This window comes from Rana temporaria, chromosome 10 (assembly GCF_905171775.1).
Source record: "Rana temporaria chromosome 10, aRanTem1.1, whole genome shotgun sequence".
NCBI lineage: Eukaryota > Metazoa > Chordata > Amphibia > Anura > Ranidae > Rana > Rana temporaria.
This window is the reverse complement of record NC_053498.1, coordinates 101,892,455-101,906,503: the sequence shown is the minus strand read 5'-3', so window position 1 is coordinate 101,906,503 and position 14,049 is coordinate 101,892,455.

Below are 14,049 nucleotides of genomic sequence, written 5' to 3'. Positions count from 1 at the left end.
GTTTAAAAAAACCTGTCAATAAAAAATAAATATAAATATATATATATATATATATATATATATATATATTAAATGGCCCTCTGTTTAACCCCTGATTAACTTTTAATTAACTCTAATCAACCTTAATTAACTCCTTGTTCTCCTGTATTTAATTATTATTTTCCTGCTGATTTTTTTGTTCACTTTCTATTTTATTAACTTTTAATTAATCGATTAATCTTTAATTTTTTTGATCAATCAAAATCTTTTTGATCGATTAAAATTATTTTGATTGGTACTCACCTCTCCGCCGGCTTCTGGGCCTTCAGGGAGTTCCGTCAGAGATCCAGTGACGTTACGGACACCGGCGGGGCTTGCCGTGTCCATCTGAAGGGCTCCTTTGCTGTGCCTTCATATCTGCATGCCCGCGGGACCTTACTATCTGCCACACGCAAGGGCTGTTACACTTCCCTCAATCAACCTGGGATTCTACAACCATCCACTGGGAGATGTGATAGTTCCCTTCATGGGACATCTACATGCCGACGGACTGATGTTAACCTCTCCTCATCTGGATTCAGCAGTGATATCGTTGTACACATTTTTATACCAGTATCATACTTAACTACATGTTTTTATGACTGCTTTTGGTATCGTTTGGTATTACTCGCACCATTTTTACAGTTAATGTAACTAAATCGATTTTAACTGGTATGCAACCCCTTCACTGCCATTGTCATTTTCACAGTTATCAGTGCATTTTTATAGCACTTTTCGCTGTAAAAATGACAATGGTCCCAAAAATGTGTCAAAAGTGTCCGATGTTTCCACCATAATGTCACAGTCACGAAAATAATCGCTGATCGCCGCCATTACTAGTAAAAAAAAAAAAAATGGCATAAAACTATCCCCTAACGGTATAAATTTTGGTAAAAAAAATCGCAATAAGCGTTTATTGATTGGTTTGTGCAAAATTTATACCGTCGAAGAATACGTATCGGCCTAAACTGAGGGAAAAAAAAACGTTTTTTATATAGTTTTTGGGGATATTTATTATAGCAAAAAGTAAAAAATATTGAATTTTTTTCAAAATTGTCGCTCTATTTTTGTTTATAGCACAAAAAATAAAAGCTGCAGAGGTGATCAAATACCACCAAAAGAAAGCTCTATTTGTGGGAAACAAAGGACGCCAATTTTGTTTGGGAGCCACGTCGCACGACCGCGCAATTGTCAGTTAAAGCGACGCAGTGCCGATTCGCAAAAAGGGGCAAGGTCCTTAACCTGCATAATGGTCCGGGTCTTAAGTGGTTATATTCAAATGTACGACAGGACCAAAAGAGGGCCTGCAGAGACAATAAATACTTTCAGCTTTCCAGAGCTGCAGAAAGTCTTGTGCTTTTCCCCATCAGCCTTTATACCCCTGCTGCTATCATTCTGAAACTGGCTTTGCCCACAAGTTTCCAGAAGTCACAATATCAGGTTGAAAAGATATAGAAGGGAATAAAAACTAGAAGTAGAAAAGGCATCAATATTTTACCATGTCCCCATAGCAAGATTTCCCTTTAGTTTCTCACCAAAGTGCACCTCCAACCAAAAATAACAATTGATTAAACTTTTAGAGAAAAAAGTTTTTTGATGCAAATTTGAATTACCTACTTTTTTTTCTGCCAGTAGATGTCCTCATTCTGATGGCCAGCTTCATTCAATCCACTTCCTATGAGCCCAGGTCATTATGGACCTGCCCCAGCCTGTGATTAGACAAGGAAAGAAGAAGGAACAATCTCTATTAATCTTTTCTCTCCTCCTATCATCATGCTTCTTGCCATCACATGAACTGACTGGCTCCCTGTACTGCTTTTTCATGTCATGTTGCAGGGACTGTAATTATACTGTATGTGCCTTGAATGTAGTTTATGCATGGTATTGATCTGCAAGGGCTTTTTCACATAGGTGTCTGTTCTTGCTGCCTTCTGAAAATCAATCCACAGTGGTAGAGCAGTGTTTGGCTGAGGTTCAGAAAGCCGCTTCCTAAATCCATTTTTTTTTTCTTTTGTTAATCCCAAGGGAGATTTTGTATTAAAATACCGCATTGCAACTACGGGTCAAGCATTACCTGTCAAGCCTGTAAAACTCTGCACACCATGTTTAAATTGCTGGGACCACGAGGGAAGCCCTAAATCTGTGGCTCAGCTGCCTGTTTTTACTGCCCCCCACCACTTTTGTGAAAGAGCGCCAATGCCTCGTACACACGGTTGGACTTTTGACCATGCAAAAGTCCGCCGCGAGCCCGTCGAAAGTCCGACGGACAAAAAGAGAACAGAATCTCTATCTAAGGTCCGTCGGATTTCCGAGAAAAAAAGTCAGATGGAAGCTACACACGGCCTGTCTAACTTTTTTCCGCGGAAAATCCGTCCGTGTGTACGAGGCATAAAAGCCTCTCTTGTGTACACATTGAAAAGACCTTATGTGGCGTACACACGGTCGTTTTTCAGCATGAAGAAAAAACGACGTTTTTAAAAACGTCATTTAAAATCATCGTGTGTGGGCTTCAAACATGCTGCATTTTTTAATGTCGTTTTTTAAAATGACATTTTTCGGGTTGTAAAAAATTATCGTGTGTGGGCTAAAACGACGTTTTAAACCCGCGCATGCCCAGAAGCGAGTTATGAGATGGGAGCGCTCATTCAGGTAAAACTACCATTCATAATGGAGTAAGCACATTCATCACGCTGTGACAAAAAAGCGTGAATCGTCTTTTACTAACAAGGAATCAGCTAAAAGCAGCCCAAAGGCGAATAGAACTTCCCCTTCAGAGTGCCGTCGTACGTGTTGTACGTCACCAAGCTTTGTTCATCATTTTTTTTAAACGATGGTGTGTGGGCAACATCGTTTTTAAGGATGAAGTTGGAAAAACTTTGTTTTTTGGACATGCTGAAAAATGTAGTTTTTTTTCATGCCGAAAAATGACTGTGTGTACGCCGCATTAGACTGCCCTGGGTGATGTACACAGCCTCAGCAGACTGAGAGAGACTGATTTACTAAAACTGGAGAATACAGAATATGGTGCAGCTGTGAATGATAGCCAATCAGCTTCTAACTTCAGCTTGTTCAATTAAGCTTTGACAATAAAAGCTAGAAGCTGATTGGTTTCTATGCAAAGCTGTACCAGATTTTGCACTCTCCAGTTTTAGTAAATCGACCCCAGAGCATTTACTCGAGTGACAGTCTATGGTATTTCCTTGGTTCTCTTGGCAGCTACATAAAAGATTATGTAGGGGGTGAGGGGTGGGGCAAAGTAGCTGGGCCAGCAAAGAGAGTGATTAGACACTCCCAGAAAAGGATAGGGCTATAATATGCACAAAGAAGGGGGCTAGACTAGATAATTGACTCTCCCTGAAGAAATCTAATTTGGAAGCAAGTTCAAAAGCACAAATCAATAAACAATCATTTATGGAGATGAATAATGTTGCAAGTAAGAATTTAAATACTTGCATTTTTTGTGCTTGTATCTGTAGTTATTTTTGGCAGGGCCCTTAAAAAAAAAAAAAAGATAAAACTTTTTTTCATAGCACACTTTTCCTACATCAATTCCTATTAGGAATGCAAACAGTTAAACAGCCTCTGTCCTTCATCCTCTTCCTCACATTCCATGAAAAGTATGTGGCTTTCTCTATTTGTTAATACTATTTAACCTTCTTTGGCGCCTGCTTGTACTTCAGTCCCCCTTTCCAGGTTGCTTGTAGACAAGCCCCGAATTTGTTAAAAGTACACTTGATGACACATAAATAGGACAACCTGTCAGAGAGCAGCTAAACCACTCTGACAGATTACCAGATTCCCAGTGCATGGCAAAAGCTGAAATTCTCAGTCAGCCCTATTTACTAAGGTCGCCAGCTTGCTCTGGGAAATATTAGGCTTGGGCAGTGGTGAATGGATACCTATGCTGGAAGCCAACACAATGCACAGATATACGTACAAGTGTGTTTATATATATATATATATATATATATATATATATATATATATATATATATATATATATATATCCTGTCTTTATGTGGGAACTCATACAGTTCTAGTGAACATCTCAATGGTCTTGTCCTGTTTTGAAGCATACAGCTCCCAATCCAACATTGCAAGTGCATGGAATAACCCTTTTGCTGCCAGAGATGTTTTTTTTTTTTTAAGGATTTGTTGCTTTGTTTTTTCACACTTTTAAAAAGTATTTTAAACCTTAAGATTACTTAAAACATTAAAAAAATTCTGTAAGACCCTGGAGAATAAAATGGTGATAGTTCTAAAGCACAGGATATTAGCACAAGTGTGACATTTCAGTAAAAAATACACTAACATTCGTTTTAGGGCACACAGATGTAATATATTACCCAATTTTTTGGCAAAGTATAAAAGATAAGGTTGCGCCGACAAAATAGTCTTACAATTTCAAATTCAAGCTTCAGAATTTTATGCTGCTTTTGTCAAACTTTAGTTCTCAATATTTTCCTTAGGCCCCTTTCAGACGTGCGGACCGTATGTCTGCTTTTTCATCCATCCGTTTGCGGATGAAAAAGGGACATACATTGGTCCCTATGTGATTGCGGGTGTCAGCAGATAAACATCCACTGACACCAGTGATCACCCGCCTCCGTAAAGATCCGATTTTGCGGACGGAAGAAAACCCTATTTTTTCTTCCGTCTGCGGATCGGATGAACACGGACATATGGTCCGTGTTCATCCGATCCCCCATAGGGGAGAGCGGAGAAAAGACAGGGCGGTCCCTGCACAGTGTGCGGGGACCGCCCTGTCAGCTGCCAGCTCAGCTGGGATTACGGACACACGGAGGCGGATCATTACTAGGTGATGCTTTAAAAGGCTCTACAGGTCATCAGTTTAGAGTTAACCATAAATAATGGCCCTAGAATTATTGCTTCTACTCATGGAAATACATAACACATGCAGCGTAATTTACATTGTCGTATGGAGGCACCCCTGGTACATGTGTGCATGAAATGCATTTACATTCATATTGTGTCCAAGTATGTGGGGGTGGGGAAAGAGGCTCATTATTATTATTATTTTTTTTGGGGGGGGGGGGTGGTAGGTGCTTGAGTGGAACTTTTTTACATTAACGCTTACTTTAAGCGTATATTGATTGGTTTGCGCAAAAGTTATAACGTCTACAAAATAGGGGATAGTTTTATGGCATTTTTATTATAATTTATTTTTTTATTAGTAATGGTGGCGATCTGTGATTTTTATCATGACTGCGACATTATAGCGGACACATCGGACACTATATTGGGACCATTGTCATATATACAGCGATTAGTGCTATAAAAATGCATTGATTACTGTGTAAATGATACTGGCAGGGAAGGTGTTAAACACTAGGGGGTGATCAAGGAGTTAAGTGTGTCCTAGGGAGTGATTCTGACTGTGGGGGAGCTGGTCTCACTAGCACATGACAGAGATCACTGCTCCTGATGACAGGGAGCAGTAGATCTCTGTCATGTTGCTAGGCAGACCAGGGAAATGCCTTGTTTACATAAGCATCTCCCTGTTCTGCCGTTCCGTGACATGATCGCTCGCACCTGGCGGACAACGAGTCCGCGGGACCCACGGTCACACTCACGGAGCACACGGTGGGCAGGCGCGTGCGCCCACTATGCCGCAATTTAAAGAGGACGTACAGGTACATCCCTTCGCGCAGCCATGCCATTCTGCCGACGTAAATAGTCGTGTGGCGATCGACAAGCTGTTAATAATAAAGTTGCATTAAAAACTCACATAGAGGTATCTGTATACAGGCACATGGGGGTTCAGTGAGCCACGCTATCAACCGTCCAGGCTGTGTGCAGTAACCGCGTCTCTCATATCCAGGTGGTGTGGAACGTGCTGGCCAGCAGGATGCTGTGGAGCTCGAGCGGGAACCCAACCAAGGGTTGGAGCACAACTGAGGTGCGATGGAGATGGCTGGAACACAGCACTGGGCGAGATGGCGTTACTGGCGTGCTTGCGACATGTTACGCACTAAATTCTGATAGAACATAGCACTGTATACTGTACGTAGCATTAGCTTTATACAGCACAATCAGTAGGCACACCTAGTGGTGAGGGCAAGAGTTTGTTTGGACCAGCTTGGCACATACAAAATATTTAATGCTGATATTTAGCTTTTAGTTCATTTGGACTAAGTTGGTCCAAACAAACTATTTTCTTCCTCAAGACATACAGAAGCTCTCAGCACTCTATGAACTCAGCTAAATACAGTATACAGTTCTGTGTTTCGGCAGTAGGATGGGAACTTCCTCTCCCACTCTTCCAAAACAAAATCAAAACAGGTTTTGCAATATTCAGCCATTCACAGGGAGCTTTGTATTCTAGGAATGAATACAAAGCTTCCTCTGAATGACTGAGTCAGAGATCGATTCGTGACATCATCCACCCCTCTACACCTCAGCCAATCAGATGATGCTTTGTATTCATTCCCAGAATACAAAGCTCCCTGTTAAAGGCTGAGTGCTGCTCAGCCCAACGTGATTTTGCTCTGGGAGTGGGACAGGAAGTTAACATTCAACTGTTGGAATACAGCACTGTATACTGTATGTAACTGGCTGTATGTAGGCTAAATACAGTTAATACAGCGCACACAGCCACTCCATCTGTGTGTGGAGTAGACCAATTTAACTATTTAGGATGCATTTACACCTGCAAATGCACCCTGTGACAGTGCTAGGTCTTGCCACAGTATGAGTATAGGAAAAAGGCACACCAGGTTTCACACCAAGGCAGAGTACAAAGCTCCAGAGTGTTGTGTCTATATAGAGAAAACTGGGGTTTTAGTTCTCTCCAGGTTTGGTAATCCCAGATTTGGGCCTGGAGCGTGAAGGCTTCAAAGTGTCTTGGGTGAGATGAAGCCTTCAATTCTGTGTCCAGGTCTTCCTGGAGACCTGTAGGCTATGTGAGTGTGCAGGTGTGCATGCTTGTTATAAGCAAGGCCTAAGTATAGCTCAGGGGCCCTATTAGGAGAGAGCTGTGTGCTCCAGCCAGTAGGGATGTGTGCTCCTGCCAGGAAACAGAGGTGCTCCACTCAGGAGACACAACTCCATGTGGGAGACATTCCTTACCTGCAGGACTGTGAGAGTTGGGACAGCTGAGAGAGTCTGCAGGAACGAGAAAGCTGAGGAAACCAGCGAGTCCAGGACACTGGAGGGAGTCTAAGTTGCAAGAGAGGGAGTGAGCCTGGGGTGTCAGCGCTGCTGGAAAGACAGCCAGGTGGTCTGGCATTTTCTTTTACGTTTTGTGAAACTGAAATGGGCAACCGAGGTATTGAACTTTTCTTTTGGTTTTCATAAAAGTTTGCCGCCAAGCCATTATCCACAGTTTGGACTGTCATGAACTCATTAAAAAGTATCTACAACTGAGCTAAGCAACCCTTGTATGATAACCCGCAGCGGGATTAGATGCAAGAAACCCACTGGTGAGTTCCTGCGATGAGCTGTGAGAGGCAGCCCCATTGTAAGCAATGGGATTCAGCCAGCTCCCACAGCTTATCACAGCCACTCACATGTAATTGCTTTCAATTGGGATTTCTCCCAAAGCTAATTGTGGCAACTCCACTGGGGTTCTTGCATCTAATCACAATGTGGGTGCATTTGTAGGTTAGAATGTACCATTACGTTTCACTAAATTTCACTGGAGTTAGGTTTTAAACTTCACAAAAACATGCATATAGGCTTCAGTCATAAAAATGTGTGGTTTAAGGGCTCCATCTAGTGTTTGCTTTAGGATATAGCTTAAAAGAAAATGTAGAGACAATTCAAGATGACTATCACACCAAACTGAGAACAGCTCCCAACTGTCCCTGATTTTGAGGGACTGTCCCTGATGTGAAGCAATGTCCCTCTGCCCCTCATTCCTCCTCATTTGTCCCTCATTTTGCATGAAATGCACTTTTTTTAAAAATGCACTTTTTAACAAAAAGTGTTTCCCAGTGCTAAACTTTTCATTAATTTCTAAATTGCTGCATTTGTAAATTCCAAAAGCCAATATAAATGGTAAAAAAGCACTTGTGGGTTTAACCAATCTTATTTTTTTTGTATAATTCTCCTTTAAGGAGGCGTGGCAAGGGGTTTGTCCTATGCCTGCATACTTTTGCTGATAGGTGTCCCTCATTCTTCTCAAAAAGTTGGGAGGTATGCTAATAATCCTTATTTTTTTTTTAAGTGAATGTAATTTGTATCCAGTGAATGAATCCAATCATATTTTAAAATAAAAGTCACATGGCTAAAAGAAAGATCCTTATTATTGTCTTGTAAATCTTTGTGAGGGTAAAGCTAGGTTCACACGAGCCTGAACGCTTTTACCATGCAAGCCAATGCAGTTCTGGCACCAGCAGGGAGATGTGTGAAGCCTCATACACACGACCGAGGAACTCGACGGGCGAAACACATCGTTTTCCTTGTCAAGTTCCTTGTTAGGCTGTCGAGGAACTCCACAAGGCAAGTTTCTCCATTCCCGTCGAGGAAAAAGAAGACATGCTCTCTTTTTGGCTCGACGGGATCCTCGTCGTAAAAAAAAAAAATACCAGCAAGTTTCTTGCTGGTTTTTGCCGAGAAACTCGGTCGTGTGTACGAGGCCTTATGCTTGTTTTTTCTTCTTTAAAAGGGGTTGTAAAGGTTTGTTTTTTATTTTCTAAATAGGTTCCTTTAAGCTAGTGCATTGTTGGTTCACTTACCTTTTCCTTCGATTTCCCTTTCCCTTCGATATCCTGATGGGTAGTGGCTTTTCTCACGCGCCAGCCCGCTCACCAGCCTGCCCGTCCACTCGCGCACCTACTGGCCTGTTCAGTCACCCACCGGCTCACTCACTCACTATTTTATCGCCAGGAGCAATTTCCCTGTTGACCCACCTCGGGTCCAGCCCTGCACTGAATGGTCACTGTGATTGGCTGTCACAGTGATCATTCAATGAGAAATGCTTCTAACTGGCTCCTGTTTATAACATCAGCAGCTCCTCTTTCTATACACACCGGGTCTCACGGAGCTGTGCACTTGAACGTAAAAAAAAAACCCTCAAATCACAAATCGCGTCAAAATCACAGTAGCGGCTTTCTGACAGGAATCCGGCAGGTGGGCAAGCAATGACATCATCTCTCACTCCCCACACTGCATCACCGCAGCTCAGCCTCTGACAGAACACCGCCATCACTGTACAGGCATGGGCAGCAGAGAGATTACATCATCATCTCTCACTGTCTGCCTTCACTCTGGGACACTCCACATCTTGTGGCAGGCAACATTGGCAAGTGACAATATACATCTGGTGGCACGTGACAGTGACAATCCACACCTGGCGGCAGGCGACGGTGGCAAGTGACACGCTGCATCTAGTGGCAGGCGATGGTGGCAAGTGACACGCTGCATCTGGTGGCAGGCGACGGTGGCAAGTGACACGCTGCATCTGGTGGCAGGTGACGGTGGCAAGTGACACGCTGCATTTGGTGGCAGGCGACGGTGGCAAGTGACACGCTGCATCTGGGGGCAGGCGACGGTGGCAAGTGACACGCTGCATCTGGTGGCAGGCGACGGTGGCATGTGACACGCTGCATCTGGGGGCAGGCGACGGTGGCAAGTGACACGCTGCATCTGGTGGCAGGCGACGGTGGCAAGTGACACGCTGCATCTGGTGGCAGGCGACAAAGGCAAGTGACATGCTGCATCTGGTGGCAGGCGACGGTGGCAAGTGACACGCTGCATCTGGTGGCATGCGATGGTGGCAAGTGACCCGCTGCATCTGGGGGCAGGCGACGGTGGCAAGTGACACGCTGCATCTGGTGGCAGGCGACGGTGGCAAGTGACACACTGCATCTGGGGGCAGGCGACGGTGGCAAGTGACACGCTGCATCTAGTGGCAGGCGACGGTGGCAAGTGACACACTCAGGGCTCCCACTGATTCTGCATTATGGTTGAACTATTTAATTTTATATTACAATATAATAATAGAAATAATGCGCTTCAATCATCCTGATACCATATCAACCATGGCGCTGTAATTGAAGCGCCAACGCCAGCCATTGCCCGCAAAATTTTCTGCCAGTGCCCCTCCTGAGACTAGACTCTGGATCCGCCCCCGATTCAGTGTACTTGTATATTTTAGCAAAAGTAACAGTAGCTTATCTCGTCTGTTCCCTGACAGGCAGTGATTTGTGAGATGAGAGGGCTGCAGCTAATGTAGATAAGGGTTTATTGTGCACACAGCGAATTTTGACCCGTAATAACCTATACATACTCTTGTCTAACCTTCATTTTACTATTTAACCCATTCATTTCAGTAAATCACCCTGTATAAGCCCTGTTCAAAGGGGGTTGTAAACTCTCGTGTTTTTTCACCTTAAAATAAAAAAACTAACACCTGCAAGACAAAGGTATAATGAGCTAGTATGCATAGTATACTAGCTCATTATGTAATATTCACCTGGGTTCAAAGCCCCCGCTGCGGTGCCCGTACACAGCACCGGTGGGCAACATGTCCCTCCAGGACAGGTGACTTTGCCAGTGGCCAATCAAACAATAATCAGCTCTGTGGGAGGGAGGGATTTGCCTGAGAAAACCATTTTCTCTTCCTGTAAAGTTGCTTCAGTTTAGACAGTGATCCGACTTTGGAGGCAACTTCCATTGAAATCAATGGGTACAAGTTGCCTAGAAATCGCCTTGAAGTAGTACAGGATCCTTTTCTGAAGTTGGAGCGACTTCATTAGTGTACATTAAGAAGGCTGTCATTCACTTCCATGTAATTTCTCATGTCGGGCGACAAAAGTCGGATCCCAAGTCGCGGTAGTGTGAACCAGCACTAACAGTTTCAAAAGAAACCTTGTTTTTTTTTGTAAATAACTTTAAAGCGGGAGTTCACCCATAAAAAAATTTTTACCAGTAGATTGATGCTCATTTTGTCAAGGGGAATCGGCTAGTTGTTTTAAAATCCGAGCAGTACTTACCGTTGTAGAGAGCGATCTTCTCCGCCGCTTCCGGGTATGGGTCTTCGGGAGTGGGCGTTCCTTCTTGATTGACAGTCTTCCGACAGGCTTCCAACGGTCGCATCTATCGCGTCACGAGTAGCCGAAAGAAGCCGAACGTCGGTGCGGCTCTATACGGCGCCTGCGCACCGACGTTCGGCTACTTTCGGAAAATCGTGACGAGATGGATGCGACCGTCGGAAGCCTGTCGGAAGACTGTCAATCAAAATAGGAACGCCCAGTCCCGCAGCCCATACCCGGAAGCGGCGGAGAAGATCGCTCTCTACAACGGTAAGTACAGCTTCGATTTTAAAACAACTAGCCGATTCCCCTAGACAAAATGAGCAGGAATGTAAGGGTAAAAAATGCTATTTCCGGGTGAACCTCCACTTTAACATGCTTTGTACCAAAATGTTTATTTTAGTGTTGCAGTAAATAGAACAAGCAGCAGAATAAAATAGATACGTTTTCCCCACAGTAAGGCCACTTTCACACTGAGGTGCTTTACAGGCGCTATATCGCTAAAAATAGCACCTCTGTTGCAAAGCACCTCTCTGAGGGCTTTCACACTGGAGTGGTGCACTTGCGGGACATTAAAAAAAGTCCTGCATGCAGCTTCTTTGAGGCACTTTAGGAGTGGTGTATACAGCAACAGAAAACAGCATGTGCAATGTGTTTCCTTTTTGAGGCTTCAATGTAAAGAGATGGGATAAAGGTGTCTGCATGCAGTGTCTTGTGGGGTGTACACAGGGTGGGCTTCTGCCCGCTCACCAATCCTGATGATACCAAGGCTCAAGGAAATAGGATTCCTGAAGAATCTGCACCCAGAGGGTGCCTGGCCATGCAAGAAGCGACACTGGCATTCAGTTGGGTCTGTACTGGTGACGATGAAAGTGACCCCCGACAGTCACTCGACTGACAGGGAGCTGGCAATGGTGGATCTGCTCGCTCTCGCTGACTCGCTGGAGACTCTCCACACAGCCTAGGCCATGGCACCTGCTTGCATCCCTCAGAGGTTCCTGCTTTTAGCTGAAGAACGTGGTCCCAAAAGAAAGACTCCTCCCTGGACCAGACTATTTATGTCCTCATCCAGTATTCCTCTCTCGCTTCCAGCTTGCTGGAACTTGTAGTCTTCAGCAGTCTGGCTCCAATGTAAATCCTGCCTCCTCGGACCACATATCCCATAATCCCTTGCTTGTAGCTGTGGTCTCTGCTTGCTCTGCATTCAGGAGATGATGACACAGTGTCCAGGCTGAGCACTAGAGGGAAACAGGCTCACTGCAGCTGATGTTACAGTGTAGTTAAACTCTAATCCAAATTGTTAGTAGCTAAATACGGTCTCTGTCTCAGCTTGGCTGTGCTGTGAGCTCATTCTGCTGTGTTGGGGTGTTCTTCCTGCCCCGGGGTGGCAGCAGTGTAGTCAAGGTTTGGGTGCTCTTTCCCAGTAGCCAATCACAATGGTTTGTCCTCGCTGGGAGGGGGTATTTATGGGGCAGACGTCATTGGTTCTTCCTCGTCCAGTGTGGCACTGACCTTTAGGGTGGCCACACCACGGCGCCCCGGCACTATGGCCTACCTGGCCGGGGAATGCGTGCCACGCGGTGTTCCTGGTTCCGGGGCCATGCTGACCCGGAGCATCTGAACAGCGACGGAGACCCAGTGAGTGACTGGGTTCCCACTTTGAGGATCCCAAGCTGTACTGCTGTTCGGTGGGGAGTCAGTCTGAGAAGCGCCATTGAGAGGCTGGCGGTCCAAAAAGGCCTGGACAAACCACCGGGGATCGAGGTAGCCGGACACCGAGGGATTGATCACCTGTCGGTCGGTTCCTGGGCGACAAGTTGAAGGAGATCCAGACCTAACTCAATTAAGGAGGCATATCTCCAAGAATTCAACCCAGAGGGGACCTGTAGCAGAGGTATCTTTCTGAGGCTCATTGAGATGGGTCTGTGGCAGAGACTTTCTCCCAAGTTCAAGTTCACCAAGGAGGGTCTGTGGCAGACACTTATTCCTAGAATTGTCTGAGTGATACTCTGGCTGCCAGGTCAGTGAGAGAGACCTGTCCGGGTACACTAAACCCATTCCGGCGGGAGTGGTGCTAAGAAGTGTTACGTTTGGGAGCAGGACTGTTTCCTATCATTACGCCTGAATCTGCTATTCTCCTATCTTCTTCAGCTTTACTTTCCTCACCACAAGTTTACTGTTTTTACCCGGCTGTGTAATAAAGAGCACAGCAAAGAGCCCCTGTCTGGACATTCCTTTACTTCTACTACATGCAATACGCATCATTCACCCCTAGGAATTTCGGAGGAGCCACGAGGTAACACGCCGCCCAAAAAATCCAGCAGCTCCTCCGGGGGTAATGCTACATATAAATATTTGGCAAGTACAGAAGTATTTGCCAAATATGCTGCAGAAATCTCCCTCCACTGAGTCTGGCTGCATCCACTCCCTGGATTTACACAGACACACAGAGGCACACCTCCAGTTCTGCAGCTTTCATTGGCCTTCTTATGACTCGCCCCCTCCCTTCCTGGCAAACTCTCACAAGAGTGAGAAAGAGAGCTGTGCATGATGTCATAAGCCCATACCAATGACCAGATAAGAAACAGGAAGTGGGCTGTATAAGGTATTTACTGGCAGAAAAAAATGTTTTACTATCCAAAATTAAAACAACAAGGGCAGAAGATTTAACCACTTGCTGACCAACGGCCGTCATTATACTGCCGCAGGTCGGCAAGATTCTGCCAACCATCATAGCTGTACATCAGTCCATTAAAGCGGGATAGCATGTACTCCTGTCAGGTCTGCAGACATGACTGGAGTACACGTGTGCCGACATGACTGGAGTACACGTGTGCCGACATGACTGGAGTACACGTGTGCAGACATGACAGGAGTACACGTGTGCAGACATGACAGGAGTACACGTGTTCAGACATGACTGGAGTACATGTGTTCAGACATGACTGGAGTACATGTGTTCAGACATGACAGGAGTACACGTGTTCAGACATGACTGGAGTACACGTGTTCAGACATGACTGGAGTACACGTG